Raw genomic sequence first — 15421 nt, 5'->3', positions numbered from 1 at the left:
GAATTTTTTCAAGAACTTCTCCATTCGGGTGTTCGTCGTAGTGCTACTTTCACTTGTTGATCTTCTCTCATCCACCCACTTCCATGCTCGCGTCCTTCTCCCTGCAAAGCAAAGCAAAGCAAAGCAAAGCAAAGCAAAGCAAAGCAAAGCAAAGCAAAGCAAAGCAAAGCAAAGCAAAGCAAAGCAAAGCAAAGCAAAGCAAAGCAAAGCAAAGCAAAGCAAAGCAAAGCAAAGCAAAGCAAAGCAAAGCAAAGCAAAGCAAAGCAAAGCAAAGCAAAGCAAAGCAAAGCAAAGCAAAGCAAAGCAAAGCAAAGCAAAGCAAAGCAAAGCAAAGCAAAGCAAAGCAAAGCAAAGCAAAGCAAAGCAAAGCAAAGCAAAGCAAAGCAAAGCAAAGCAAAGCAAAGCAAAGCAAAGCAAAGCAAAGCAAAGCAAAGCAAAGCAAAGCAAAGCAAAGCAAAGCAAAGCAAAGCAAAGCAAAGCAAAGCAAAGCAAAGCAAAGCAAAGCAAAGCAAAGCAAAGCAAAGCAAAGCAAAGCAAAGCAAAGCAAAGCAAAGCAAAGCTTGAACTACTTCTTTGCATCAATGATAGGCCAGTAAGAAGCTCTAAGCAAGGTGAATTTGTAGATACATATGTCTGCGTTCTGGGTGGTTTTGAAGGAGTCTTCATAAAACCGCATTAGCGAAATTATCCCGACTGCCCCTAGGAATCAGAATGATCTCATCCAGTTTAATCTCTAGATAAGATTATTGTGATGCAATTTTCAGAAAAAAAAATCCTGAAGAAATCCCTACGGGATTTTCCTGACAATACCCTGGTAAAATTTTCAAATTTGCAAAGTTTCTAGAGAAATTTTTGCAGGAACAAGCGTGTTACAAAACCGATCTACAACCTACATTAAGGCGCATTCAACTAACGCCAACCATAGGTCCGTAATCATTATCTTATCAGTAAAGTGGAGTGCGCGCGCAAAGTTTAGATAAAACGCGAAAAATCCACCTGCCTAAGGCGAAAGGCGTGGTACAGGTGCCGATAAGAGCTTAGTCGAGTGTTGTCTGCAGGTGCAAAACGATCGTTTTTTCGTTTTCGGCGTAGTTTTCGGTGTACCTAACTAACCGTTGCCCTTCAGGTGACAGGTTGTGTGTGATTCATAACTAGGATTAGGTCGAGAATTGTTCTATTAGTGCTTCGAATTGACATTTGGAAAAAAAAATAGTGTTAAGTGCGAATTGGATTCGGAATTGTGCAACTGCTTAAGAGGATTATGATTTTCTAATCAACGGGGAAAAAAGGTGAGCAGAAATCCAATATGGCGGGTTGCCATAAAAGTTGTGCAAGCCCTTGTGTCAATAAGGGACCGAAGCAGGTGTGATTCAGATATGATTAATGTTTCAAGAACTGTGAAAAAGTAGAACATGTGACGAATGATTCATCCTATAAAGAAATAATAAGTTCTGCTAATTGATTACTAATGCGATTTTCAACATAATCTCAGAAAAATAAGGATTTCATCACGGCTTATTGGGGTGGGGAGCCAGATAATGAGTTACCACCTATGAGTAATGCTGAAGAATGCGTTGCACACCTAGACATCGACAGTTGAACATTTGATACGCGGTTGGTTGGGATAGTGGCTTGAATTCGAAGAAGCGACCACCACAATCGGCATAGGCCGGTTGTCGTTGTCGTAAACCGAACTGATAAGATAGCCTACCTACATGGCAAACAACTTTAGCAATAGACGGGAGGATTTGCAGAAGGTGAAAGCGCTGTGGTTGCTTGCCCCGTACATAGGAAAATTGATTGAAGTGTGGGACGCTGAGTTTGTAGAATGATAAGCTTATTCGGTGGGTGCAGTGCTAGTGATTGAGTATGTAAGTTATGGGAAAGCATTTATTGAAAGGTAAATGCAACAACTGAACTTTGGAAAGCACAAGAGTCACTTTGAAGCCATGCAGCAATCTAACTTTCCGTTTCCGTCAAAACTTTTTGAGTTTATGCCCCATCCGTTCAAGGATTGTTGAGGCGTCTTCTTTGTTATTTGTTTAGCGCCTCTCAGAAAAGTATAAATAAGTCGTACCATTGAAGATTTATTCATAGTTGTTTGTATTTGTTATTATTTTCCACTATTACTTTTTTCTTAGAGCTTGCGTACTACAGCAGCATTTAATAATATGATTGAAGACTGATTTTTAGGAATGTTTTGCAGTTTTTCCAAATATTGGTCAAGTTGGCATCTCAGGCGCTGTCCATAGACTAGGTAGATTCATTTTTGGCCATCTCATACCCCCATACCCCTCCGTAGACTTTAGTCCACATAAAAATTTTAAATTGAGAATATTCAACTCATGAGGCATTTATTAATAATGTGACAGATACAGTGTATCAAACAATTGTCCGTACAGCAATTTTTTCGTCAATATAATTTTTCATTCAAATATGCATAACTTTTTTATGCGTCAATCAAAAACTCTGAAATTTTGACCAATCATAGACAACCTGACCAGTGATTATACACAGCAACAATTTCTGAAAATTACACCCGACGTAAACGAATTTTGACATACAAATTTATATTTCATTTCACTGAACTTTACATTAAACAATTTCTTGTATGGAATGTTGACCGCAAGCTTCATAGCGAGCAAGCTGTAAATTTATAAACTGATGGAAAAATGTGTGCGATATAATGAGGTCCTTTTGTTACAGCTTATATGATGTAACATTTTTTCAACTGTGTACCTATTGTGATGTTGCCCGTATCTTTATTCACTGATACAGTGTAGTGCATGTCGCATTACTCCACTGCCATTGAAGGGCAATAACGTATCGACTTTGATACAGTTCATATTTAGCTTTCTTTGAAATTTCAGAAACTATCAAATTTGCTAGTATGACTTCGGAACCTTGAAGGAACTACAGGAGAAATCCCTGAAGAAACTCCTAGAGGAATCTCTAAAAGAAATCCTGGAGGAATCCCTGAAGGAACTCTTGGACCAAACCCTACATTAAGAACTGTTGTATGAAGCCCTGAAAGAACTTCTGTAGGAATCTTTGGTGGTTCAGGAGTTTTTCTAAAGGGAAATCCCTGGCAACATTTTGGTAAGTCCCTGATTTGAGTTTTGAGGAATTCCAGGAAGAATTCCTTAAATTCCAGGAGGCATCTCCGAAGGAATTCTAGGATGAATTTCAGGAATAATCCTCGAATGAATTTCAGGATGATTCTTTGGTAGAATTCCAGCAGAAATCCGCAAAGCAGTAATTTCCAAAGGGATTCGAGGAGGAATCCCCAATGCAATTCCAAGAGGAATGATCGAAGGACTTTCAAGAGAAATCCCCGAAAGAATTCCAGGAGGAATCCCTGAAAACAGTCCAAGAAGATTTCCAAAGAGAATTCCAGAAGTAATCTCTGAAGGAATTCCAGAAGAAATCCTCTAGGGACTTTCAGGAGGAATCCCCGAAAGAATTTCTAGAGGAATTGCAGAAGGAAACTTCCTTTTCCTTCTGGAAAAAAAAAATCCGAAAGATCAGAGGGAGCGATGCCTGGAAGAACTGCTGGAAGATCCCCCAAAGAAACTTCTGACTCCTGGAGGAATTTTAGAAGGAACTCCAGGACTAATCTCTGAATGAACTTCTAAAGGAAATCCTGCAGAGATCTATGAATGATGGATAGTGCAATTCCTTAACCCTCTAATACCCACATTTTTGATTTTTATCTAAATATCGATATTTTTCGTCATCTAAAATCGATTTTAACATGTTTTGGAAGGTGATTCTTTTTAATTCTCGATTTCGTGAATTTCAGTTTTTGATTTTTCTTATTTTTATTTTTGAACATCTCCACAGTTTTATATTTTTCCTGGAAGCCTATTTGGGGTACGGATTTTTTGAGATGAAAACATTTTGTGATTTTATGATTATTGTTGAAATATTTTTATTCTAAATTTTTTTCATAGCAAATTTTATTTTCCGTGTAATTTTAAGGAAAATAATTTTAGAGTGTATTCGATTCCCTTAAACTATAAAACTACGATAGAATGATTTGGGAAAAATTTTAAACATGTTAATTGTAGCGATTCAATACAAAATAAACAATGACTTCTAGAAGGTGACTAAAACATCAATTTTTCAATGATTTTAAAAATATGTAAATACGCTTTAAAATACACCAAATACCATTTTGAGATATACAAAACGGGCCTAAATATCAGCCAAAAATATAAAAATTTTGATTTTCCACGAAACAAAAATTACAAAAATGCTCAAAGTATACCCCGTCTAAAGGCGGGCTTGGGTATTAGAGGGTTAAAGCTCCTGGAGGAATCTCTGAAGGTAGTGTAGAAGAATCCCTGATGGAACTCCTAGACTTATCTCTGAAAATTCATGATGAAACTCTCAGAGGCATCCCTGAATCTATCTGGATGAATATCTATAGGAAGTACTGGAGACATTTCTGAAAGAACTCCTGAAGAGATCTCGGAAGGAAATTTAGGAGAAAACTCTGATTGCAATAGTAGAGGAATCTTTGAAAGAATTTAAGGCGGAATCTTTCAAAGAATCTTGTAGGAATCTCCAAAGAAACATCTTGACCAATCCCTGTAGGAATCCGTGAAGAATTTTCTTGACGCATCACTGATGGATCTCCTGGAGTATTTGCTGAATCCTTCTGGAAGAATCTCAGAAGAAACCATAAGGGAGATGTGAATGATTAATGAAATTCAATGCCGAGGAGTGGTGTTAGATGCTTCTCGGAGCTCTTTGTATCACACGATATAGTCTGCAAGTCACTCATGGGCATATTTTAACCTATAGCTTCCTTAGCTTTGTTTCGCGACACCTAGCTCTGCTTCCAAACGCGCTTTGATTGTTTTACGGAAAGTGAGATACTGGAATTCTTGATTCAGAATTTTCAGACGAGAGTGAGCTCCCCTTCCCTCCAGAGGACTGCTGGAGAGTAAGTAAAAGCAACCATCAACAGCACACCTAGAAAATATCATGTAATTTTAAGTGTCCTGAACCTGACATATACGAGCATCTTCAAAAACACAAAATTATAGGTTATAACATGTAAACTTACGTCCTTCAAGACATCCCAAAATAAAACTTATTTTTTCTTAGCGTCTAGCAATCGCTAGAACCGATTTGACAGATAAAACATAGAGAAGTAAAATATTATCATGCATGGGATTCGAACACCCGATCTGCTGATCGTGAGCCACATCTCTTACCTCTCGGCTATTTCACCGACTTAGAAGGTGGCTGGTGAACGTGATACTGATTCTACGTTTCTGGCAAAACGGAATTGTTGACATCTAACGCAACCAACCAGCACTTACATGATGCACGTAAAATTGAGTCCAATTCGTGATTCAGTCTTAAAAACGTTTACGTTTTTTGGTGATTCCGTTTCGTGGAAATTTCAGAATTTCTAAGTGTGAGCGATTTTGGAGGAGGGCAACTCAGCGCAGGCGGTAATGCCTGCAGCATGTAGCCCGGTAGAACAGCGGCCCCGCAGAACTTCGGCAACGGTTCTGACGTTTGACGGCCGATCTAGTCGGTAGACAACGGACCAGATCTTCATCGTACGTCAAATTTTCGAAAAAGGCCGCGAATACAAGATCCCAACGCTTCACTTGTTAATAGGCTTTAAGGCGGCATATGACAGTAGTGTTGATGACACAGTTAGGCAAATTCATGAGTCTGATAAGCTGGCTTTACCAGATAGGTAGGAAACAAGTGTTCAATTCTCTTAGACTCTCAGACTTGAATCTGTTTTGAAGTAATCATATCCCCCTTTCGTGAATAAACCGGAAGGGAATGATACGGTTTAACTACCCTCCATTTCGTGGAAAGGGTGTATCATTTCCAAGAAATCGTGACGACTACGATATTTAGTCACTCACTTACCCATGCGCAATGTGTACAAAAGTAACTTCTGTTATTATTAGCCAAGGGTATTGCATAAAGTTGTGTACAGCGCGAGGTAAGGTAGACCAGCGATCGTGTGTGTGGTCTAGTATATTATCGCCCACCATGGATGGTTTGATAAGATAACAGTTGGTGCGGGGCAGAAAAATATCGACACGTGAAGATTCGAAACTCGATGAAACCGAAATTGTTTAGCCATGAAGTTGGAATCCGGCATGAGGTCATGAGTTTATATTGAGGAAAAGGGCACAGTTGGGATTTCGTGATCAGTACCTACACAATCATCAGCTGATAATGGATTCGGTTGAATACTAGGCTTGATAGATTTTCTTTTTTATGAAGATTCAAACTGTGATTCATTAATCTGTTGAAGATTTCTTAAAAAATCTGTTCACGTCGCTTCATGTTGTACATTATGTCATTGGCGTTTCTAATTGATACCGATTCAGTTTATCATTGCTATCGAGAATTGTCCAAGCCTCTGGTATATTTGGCGAGGGATGAATCTTTTTTGACCACAGTTTCTTCTAGAGCCCGTAATAGGCACGGCTTCTACAGATGATGCACATTCGTTTTTCACGTCTCATTGACGGTGTGTTTATAGAGCAACTTTGAACTAAGAACTAAGCAACTTTGAGTAAGTCTGAATTTTTGCCATAAGAAAGTATAGGTATTAGCGTGGCTCAAAATACCACATGTCAAAAAGTTCGATGGGCCCCATTCTCGTTTCGTTGTATATGACGCCACGATGCTCTGGTCAAATTTTCAGCTAAATCCGTTAACATTAGGGCGGTGCTAAACTCGTTTGAAGTTTGTATGGGAGTTTATATGGAAAAACATCGTTTTTAGCATTTTTCTCATAAGGAGCATAATTTTTACATAAAACATATAACCGATTATATAGAACTATAGTCTCACATGTGCTGAAAAACTTTGTCGAAGACCGCAAAGTCATCCGAAGCTTGTAAGAAAAGATATTACATGCAGACCATCTGGTGGTGCTTAACATTTAACATGTAAAGGAATAACAATAGCAATAAAATCTCATTGAATGAGCCCATCCTGTCTAGGCTATAGCTTTTTTCGCAAGTGTCTGATCACGTTGCGGTCTTCGACAAAGTTTTTCGGCATATCCCAGGCTATATTTCTATGGGATCGATTACGTGTTTTAAGGAAAATTTGAACCCCTCCGAAGAAAACTGCAAAAAACGATGTTTTCCCATATAAACGCCCATACAAACTTCAAACGAGTTTAGCACCGCCCTAATTTTAACGGATTTAGCTGAAAATTTGACCAGAGCATCGTGGCGTCATATAGAACGAAATGAGAAGGGGGCCCATCGAACTTTTTGACATGTGGTTTTGCCATACAAGCTTGAGCCACCCTAATAGGTATTCTTCTTTAGTTTAAGGGTAAAGTCGAAAAAATCTGTCGGGAGTCTAGAGTAAAATTTTGTTTTTTTTTTAATTTTTGGTTTGAATAAATATTACGAAGGATGGAATTAATAGCTTTAACCCTTATGTGGCCGACAGGGTACCCGGGTACCCAGCGCCCATTTAAAAAGCACGGTGTAGAAAAAAGCAAAAAGTTTGTCGGACACATAACGGTAAAAAAAAATACATTCACTAGCTGCTAATTCGCGTCACAAGCATTGAATAAAAAAAACAATGTATAAAGCTTTTCTTCGTATGTATTTTTTCTTAAACTTTGCAGAACATTGTGTTAACCTAGCTTTGATAATTTGATCACTAGAGAGCAGTAAACGAAACTCTCCATGGCGAGATTATAATTTGCGTCCACAATGTGGTGTTTTTGTCTCCATAGCATTCTTATGTGTTATGTTTGCAAATGTTACACTTGGATTATTTGGATTACTTTAAGATGGAACTACAACCTAAAAGTCCTTCTCACATTGTTTTATCATCGCATGCCGGTGTATTTAGATTGTGCCCTATCCTTGCTTGCTAAACTGACTTTCTGCCTAAATCAAAGCATTACATTTTTACAGTCATGCTCCACACTCCACAGCTGATATCCAATGTGTTAAATGTCATTAATAAGGATATTTAGCATAACATGTTAACCACTTAACTCTTATATTCATTATTAGTTGTCTTCAACATACCTCTTAAGGAACCAGACCAATGTAGTATGCTTGAAATACTTTTTCATAATTATGGGACATAAAATTACGCAATAAAACAGGCTTACAGGCGCTTATTTATCAAACGATCATATCTCAATAAAGCCCTACAACACATTCACAGCTTAAATAATTTAACATTAAATCGGCAAACAGAATACTATAAAGCATTTCAAAAGTCTTCTCTAAGTTATTAGAATATTTTTTCTGGGAAGAGGAAGAACAGAAATAAACTCTTCTGCCTCTTAATCAAAGTATAGAGTCACACGAATCCTAGAATAAACACAATTATCATGATGGCTGAGCATGTCAGCCTTCCCTGGAAAAAAATAATCCTTGAAAGTTATTTAGTAAGCCAGGAGAAGCACTCGAGGATTGTAAAATATCTCTGTTTTGAGGAATAAGTTCAGAAACTAAATTATCTCGGAGTAAATGTTTACAAGCTCAAAGCTCAATAGTATTTTACCTTTTTTTTTTTTTCCTGTGTTGGGGACATGATACCACTGCGACCATTTATTTGATCTATTGTGGTGTGATCCTCTTTGTTTTTGCCGTACTGGAAGTGTTGGTCCCTATTTAGAAGGGATTATCCTCCCAGTAGTTGGCGTGTGTCCCAATCAGGTACTATATTTCTAATGAAATTCAGCACCCTTTTGGGATTGCAGACCCATATTTCCCACGGTGCCAACAGGCCCTTATCAAGGTATTGGCAGCGCTTACGATAAAGCGCAGCACATTCGCACAGTAAATGCTCAGAGCTTTCGCTCTCTAATTTGCAAAACCGGCACTTATCATCTTGCACTCTCCCAATTGTTTTGAGGTGAGATTTACAAGGACAGTGACCTGTAATTAACCCAGTAAAAGTACTTAAATCATGTTTATTCAGGTTTATTAACCTTAATGTTCTATTAGCATCCGGAAATATGAATCGTTTCGATTGACGACAATCCGGTGTACCAGCCCAGGTAAGTTTCACTTTTTCCCTTTCTAAGTTCTTTAATTCCATTTTAAGGGCACAAGGGGCTATTCCGAAGAATGGCTCGGGCCCAGTAAACTGAGTGGATGACCCAATTTTTGCTAACTGATCAGCTTTTTCATTTCCTTCTATTCCGCAATGACCAGGAACCCAATAAAGATTGACCTTATTGCGACAGGACAATTGCTGCAGCAGCTTGGTACATTCCCACACTAGACTTGACGTATATACTTTGGACTTCAACGCATTTAGCGCTGCTTTACTATCTGAACAAATACAAATGTTTGCATTTCTGTAGCGCCTTTTGAGACAGATGTCGGCACATTCCAAAATTGCATAAATTTCAGCTTGGAAAACTGTTGGCCAGGTTCCCAATGGTAATGACAGATTAACTCCAGGGCCAAATACTCCCGCCCCTACCATGTTATCCTGTTTTGACCCATCTGTGAAGAAAATTGTAGAGCCAGGTCGAAAGTGTGGTTCTCCTATTTCCCAATCCTGACGAGTCACATCAGGAACATAGAATACAGGGTGCGGCAGGAAAAAATGCGAAAAGTTCAAGGCACTTTTACACGTTAAATATGGGATATATATGACTATTTTTTCATGACAGTGTATCAGTCAATGTCTATATTCTAGCACTGCAAAATAAAAATGAACATATTTGAAGTTTAACATGTGATAATGGAAGCCTAATAAGCAGGTATCAGAAAACTGCGCGCCCAATGGTCATTAAACAAAATGACTATAACAGTAAAAAAAAGCTTAAATTCGATGAACAACCAGATCACACTCATCCAGAGCCATGTAGTTTTACATACTAGATGAAATAAGTACATATATTTGATGATATTGAAGAGAAAATGGAAAATTTTGTTTTATCAGATACGAAATTTAACGACCTGTGTACTTTTCTGCGGTTTGAAAATTCTGATTGTCTTCAGCTTCAGGTGCCGCCCTGTAAAGGTTAGTGACCAAAATGGGAAAATTTTTAATAACCTTTTCAGAAAACTAGCCTATCAGAGATCATGGAACGTTGAAACATAGATTGGTTAACGTCAAATGGACGAAAACGAGGTTTGAAGTTGAAAAACACTTTCGCATTTTTTTCCTGCCGCATACTGTAGATGATCGAAAAAGTTACGTTTCAACATATAATCTTCATTCATTGAGTATATTGGATTTATTTTGAAAGTTTTTAATATGCTCATATGTCCCTTTAGATCACTTTCAGTGAATCTACAGGACCTTCTTAGCCTCAGAGCACTTTTAACCGCATCCATTTGTATATACTCATGTAATTGAGGAAGATTTAACATAGCGTCTAAAGCTTTAGATGGAGTGCTACGCATTGCCCCACATAGTGAAGCAGTAGCAAGTCTTTGAAGCTTGTTCAACTTTGTTTGAGTAGTGGCTTGTTTGGTTTTTTCCCACCAAATAATAGATGCATACGAAATAATCGGTTTCACAATGGCCGTATAAATCCAAAGTATCATCTTTGGTTTTAAACCCCATTTTCTACCAAAAGTTCTCTTGCAGCCCCAGAAAGCATTTCTTGCTTTATCTAACTGTTGTTCAACATGTTTGTTCCAACAAAGCTTGCTATCTTAAATTACTCCTAAGTATTTAACCTCCGTAGCAAGAGACAGCATAGTATCTCCTAATTTTAGCTCTGTCATAGACATTTTGCGTCGTCTAGTAAACGGTACAATTGTTGTTTTTGTAGGATTAATATTTAGCCCCTCATTTTTACACCACGTCAAAGTATAATTCAACGCTGCTTGCATTCGATCACAAATAATCTTATCAAATTTTCCACGGACAATAAGGATAATATCATCCGCAAATCCAATTACTTCGAACCCTTGATGCTGTAGTTTTACAAGAAGATCATCAACAACTAGAGACCAGAGGAGGGGAGAGATTACTCCCCCTTGGGGACAGCCCTGAACAGCTGTTACCTTTACAACTGTATCTCCAAGATGTGCTGATATTTCTCTTTTCGCCAGCATCTCTTCTATCCAGTCAATAATACTTTGGGAGAACCCATGATTTCTCATTGCAGTTTTCATTGATGCAAAACTTGCCTTGTCGAATGCTCCTTCTACATCCAAAAATGCTGCCAAGAGTATTTCCTTCGTGTCGAAGGTTTTTTCAACCTTAGTAACCAATGAATGAAGAGCCGATATTGTCGATTTGCCAGTTTGATAGGCGAATTGAGCTCTAGTTAAAGGTTTGTCCTTGAGTATCTCCACTTTAATGTACTCATCTATAAGTTTTTCCATTAGTTTTAAGAAAACAGATGTAAGACTAATTGGCCGAAATGATTTTGGCGACGATTTGTCTTTTTTGTTATTCTTAGGTATAAATACAACTCGAACTTGTCTCCATTTTGTAGGAATATACCTTAAGAGGAAGCTGCCTTTAAACAGCTTCATTAAAATTGGAATTATCTTTACCTTGCTCTTTTGCAGATGTACAGGAAAAATTCCGTCTAAACCAGGAGATTTGAAGGAATCAAAAGAATCTAATGCCCATTCAATTCTAGTATATGTAAATATATGATTTGCTAGATCTGTGGCCTCCGAATCGGACATTCCTGTTCCGTTTGGTAAGCTACAAAAAGTGTTATTTTGATCTCTGGTTTGAACAGAGAGTGTAGGAAGAGATCCTGGAAAATGAGTTTTCATCATTAATTCCAGTGTTTCCTTTGAATTTACAGTGAAAGAACCATCTTTCTTTTTGAGTGTTCCAAGACCATTGTTATGATCTTTAGAGAGCGCTTTTTGAAGTCTTGCCGTTTCAGGAGTACTTTCTATGCCTTCACACATATGTCTCCAATTTTTCCGCTTTGATCTTCTTATTTCTATATTGTAGTTTGTTAGCGCCTTTCTGTACATGGACCAATCAGAAATACGTTTAGCTCGATTGAATTGTTTCCGAACATTTTTTCTAAGTTTTTCGAGTCTATCATTCCACCAGGGAACATCTCTAGTGGTAGAGCGCACCTTTGCTGGACAGCTTTCGCTGTAAACCTCTGTTATTAATGCAGTTAAGCAGTCTGCTGCTTTTTCAAGTTCATAAGATGTATCAATGTTGAAAGAAGTTAATTCATTTTGACGTTGTAATCGAGTACTGTAAAGTTCCCAATCTGTTTTTCGGGGATCTCTAAACGTTTCCCTTTGTAAATGCCTTGCACCGAATTCGAATAGAATTTGTCTATGATCTGACATGGATATTTCATCAGATACTTGCCATTTTTCTATACTGTTCGATAGTTTTGAATTGCAGAGAGTTAACTCTAATACTTCTTCTCTTATAGCATTAATAAATGTAGGAGAATTACCCCTGTTACAAATGTCAATATTGTTTTGAGATATGAAATCAAAAAGAGACTCACCTCTACTGTTGATTCCTGTACTGTTCCATATAGTGTGATGGGCGTTCGCATCACAGCCGATGATGAACCCTTTGTTTTGTTTTCTGCAATGGGCCACGAACGCTGCAACTTCCGGAGGAGGTACATCTTCAACATCGCCAGGAAAATAAGCGGACGCTACATAAATTAATGTTTTTCCTTTCGCAGTTGGTACCTCTAGTGAAATTGCAGCAATGTCCCTTCCGATGAATTCTGTAATAGGTGTATATTTGACATTGCTGTTTACAAGAATTGCAGCTCTTGGAGTGAGCTGATTATCATCGTAAACTAACTTACATCCTGTTGTTTGTATTCCTAATATTTTACGGTTTCTTGTCCATGGCTCTTGTAAAAGCGCCACATCAATTTTGCCCTTTATAAACGTTTTACTTAAGATTGCTGAAGCTGCCTTTGCGTGATGAAGGTTTTCTTGAATAAACTTTATGCTTCTTTGAGTCATTGAGCTATTTGTTTGTTTGTTTTAATGGTCCACAGGCAGTTTTTCCGCCTTTGTTTTGTATTGTGTCTTGCGGGGCAGCATTTGGCGGTATACCAAAGAATCTTCCCCACCCTTAGTAGAGTCCTGGAAAGAATCGATGGACGTTTTGGGGCATTTATCACTCTTATTTTCACTCTTTGAAGAGCTGCAAAATACCTTTGTCGCCATCATTGCTTCCTTGCTTTCGATTCTGCAAGCTGGTTGGTTGGGGTCAGCCATTTCAGAGTCTTCTTCTTTTGTACCTTTTCCATGATCATGTATGGGCTGCACTTCGTTTGCCCTAATAGTTTCTTCCATAGGACCTTCCTCTGCGGCCGTTTGCTCACCTTCAGTGCCCTCTGCCTTCGAATTTCGTTTTCTTAAATAGGCCACTCCAAATTTATAGTCTATTGTAAACTTGCAGTTTTCCAGAGACTTCAAGGAAACATCATCTACAGTGAAAACGAGTTCCACGTGATGTTGTTTTACCACGTATCTCTTAAGAACCCTCCAAGCATCAACTACAAGGCCTTCATTCTGGCTTTCCACAAAGGTGAGGATTTCGTCGTTTGTATCCTGTTCGCTTCCTGGGAAAAATCCTACTAATACTTCGGGCCTGGGTATATCTTTCTCCTCAACTGCAATAAGGCATGCATTCTCCCAAGGTTGGATTAGGGAAATTTTAGCCTTTAACCAATTGGCTGTGTCTTGGTTCTTGCAGATGACGATCATATGCCCTGGTCGGAACAAACAGTTGCCAAACTTAGGTTTAACTCGCTCTTTTCTTTGCGCAGCAACATTTTTCAGTATTTCATTTTGTGTCATCGTTAGTTGTTGAGTACTGAGTTCTATATTAGGAAAGCCTTTAGGGAGAATGCCACTTCTAATATAGTTCGTCACCTCTGAGTATAACGGTTTATGAGGTCCACTGCCTACAGCTGTCTCTTTAGGATCTAGCGACAGGTTATCCTTTTTAGCTTGTTCTAGTCGACCTTGAACTGAGGACCTTACTTGATAAGTGTGTCCTCTATCAATCTGACTAGCAAGCCTTTTTGGAGGATTTGTGTCGCTAGAAGTAGATTCGCTCAGGTCAGCGTTCCTGCGACGTTTAATTGGATCGGGCTGAGGAACACGGAAAGGCTTCTCTGCTAAGACTCGGGCCTCATCACGGCTATGCCCGTGATCAACAAGGTACCTAAACCTCTTTTTTGCTGCTCCATTAAGACGTTTCAGCTTCATGTCCTTTGGAACTACCACGGTGGATGGTACATTAGCACCGCTATCATTACTTATGCCATTTTTCGAGCCAGAGGTTGTGGCAGAAGCATCTGGCTTCTTTTCCACTGTATTTTTACGAGGAGGTTCTTCAGCAGAATCCTTCACTATTGATGATGACAATAAAGTGACGTTTATTCCATCGTCGTAATCATCGTCATCTACAAACATATCTTCTCGATCAGGGGAATTAAGAATAGATGAGGAGCAAGAGTTCAAATCCTCTAAAGAATTACTTTGCAGCTGTTCTTCAACGATATCGATTTCTCTATTGACATCCATTCTACGACGTAGTTGAGTTCTGTAACAAAGAGGAAGAGTATCCACTTTCAGGAACTGCAACACCACAGTTAACTCATGATAATTTGTGAAAATCGGCAATTTTGAGATGTGAAATTAGCTATTTGAACTAACGGTTACAAAAAAAAACACGAAAAATAATTATTGTTCAAGAACCGAAAAAGATAGTCAGAGAGGGAGGAAAAGGGATATACAAATAAATAAAAGTAGAGTAGGTTAGAAATGGAAACTAAAAAAAATACAAGAAAAGCAAAATATGAAGAGAAAGAATATAACTAATCCTTTAAAGTTATAAGAAATGTATTATCCTTTTTTATTATTATTTTGGGTTGACGATATAGGCTCCTACTGCATACGGTCCTTTCACTCATGCCATTTAACCGGGCATTGATACCAACGGTAATAGTATTCTTTCTAGCCCTTGAATATTTGTATTTGTCCGGTAAAGTTTGATATCACCACTTCTTAAGTAATATTACATGGGGAACATATATAGCATCCCGTACATATGCAAAAACATGAAAAACAAGATCGAAAAATTATTCTGTTGATCTTACACTTCATATAAATAAAGTCTTCATCGTGTACTCCAACGGAGCAACGCACACTATTGAACACGGTCGGACTTGCATGCAAGGCGGGATTTAATATCAGCCTCTCTTGCTTATCTGATCTCCTTTGTTCACACCACCATAATACTATCAAAAAGTACTTTTTCAGCACAAATAATTTGTTGATTATCGTAGAAATAAAGCACTCCCTTACCTTACTGCACCTTTTACACTCACTTCACCTGTTAATCTAATTGATAATTAGTCACTCGCGATTATTGGAAGCGAAATTCACTACTAACTAGCGGGGGCGATTGAATCTGAATGCAGAAGTATAGCAGGGTTGCCAGAGGT

The 15421-nt window shown here is 38.3% G+C and overlaps 1 protein-coding gene across 1 annotated transcript in view; it reads left to right on the top strand.

Moving 5' to 3' along the window:
* Positions 1 to 1028: 1028 nt before the first annotated feature.
* The window catches only part of LOC109412053 (uncharacterized), a 32526-nt gene continuing 18133 nt past the window's right edge, over positions 1029 to 15421 (top strand). The window contains exon 1 of the mRNA XM_019685698.3: positions 1029 to 1289. The gene's annotated coding sequence lies outside the window, so the exon portion shown is untranslated. The remainder of the gene's footprint in view (positions 1290 to 15421) is intronic.

The sequence above is a fragment of the Aedes albopictus genome, chromosome 3 (assembly GCF_035046485.1).
Source record: "Aedes albopictus strain Foshan chromosome 3, AalbF5, whole genome shotgun sequence".
Taxonomy (NCBI): domain Eukaryota; kingdom Metazoa; phylum Arthropoda; class Insecta; order Diptera; family Culicidae; genus Aedes; species Aedes albopictus.
This window is presented reverse-complemented; position numbering and strand designations above follow the sequence as displayed.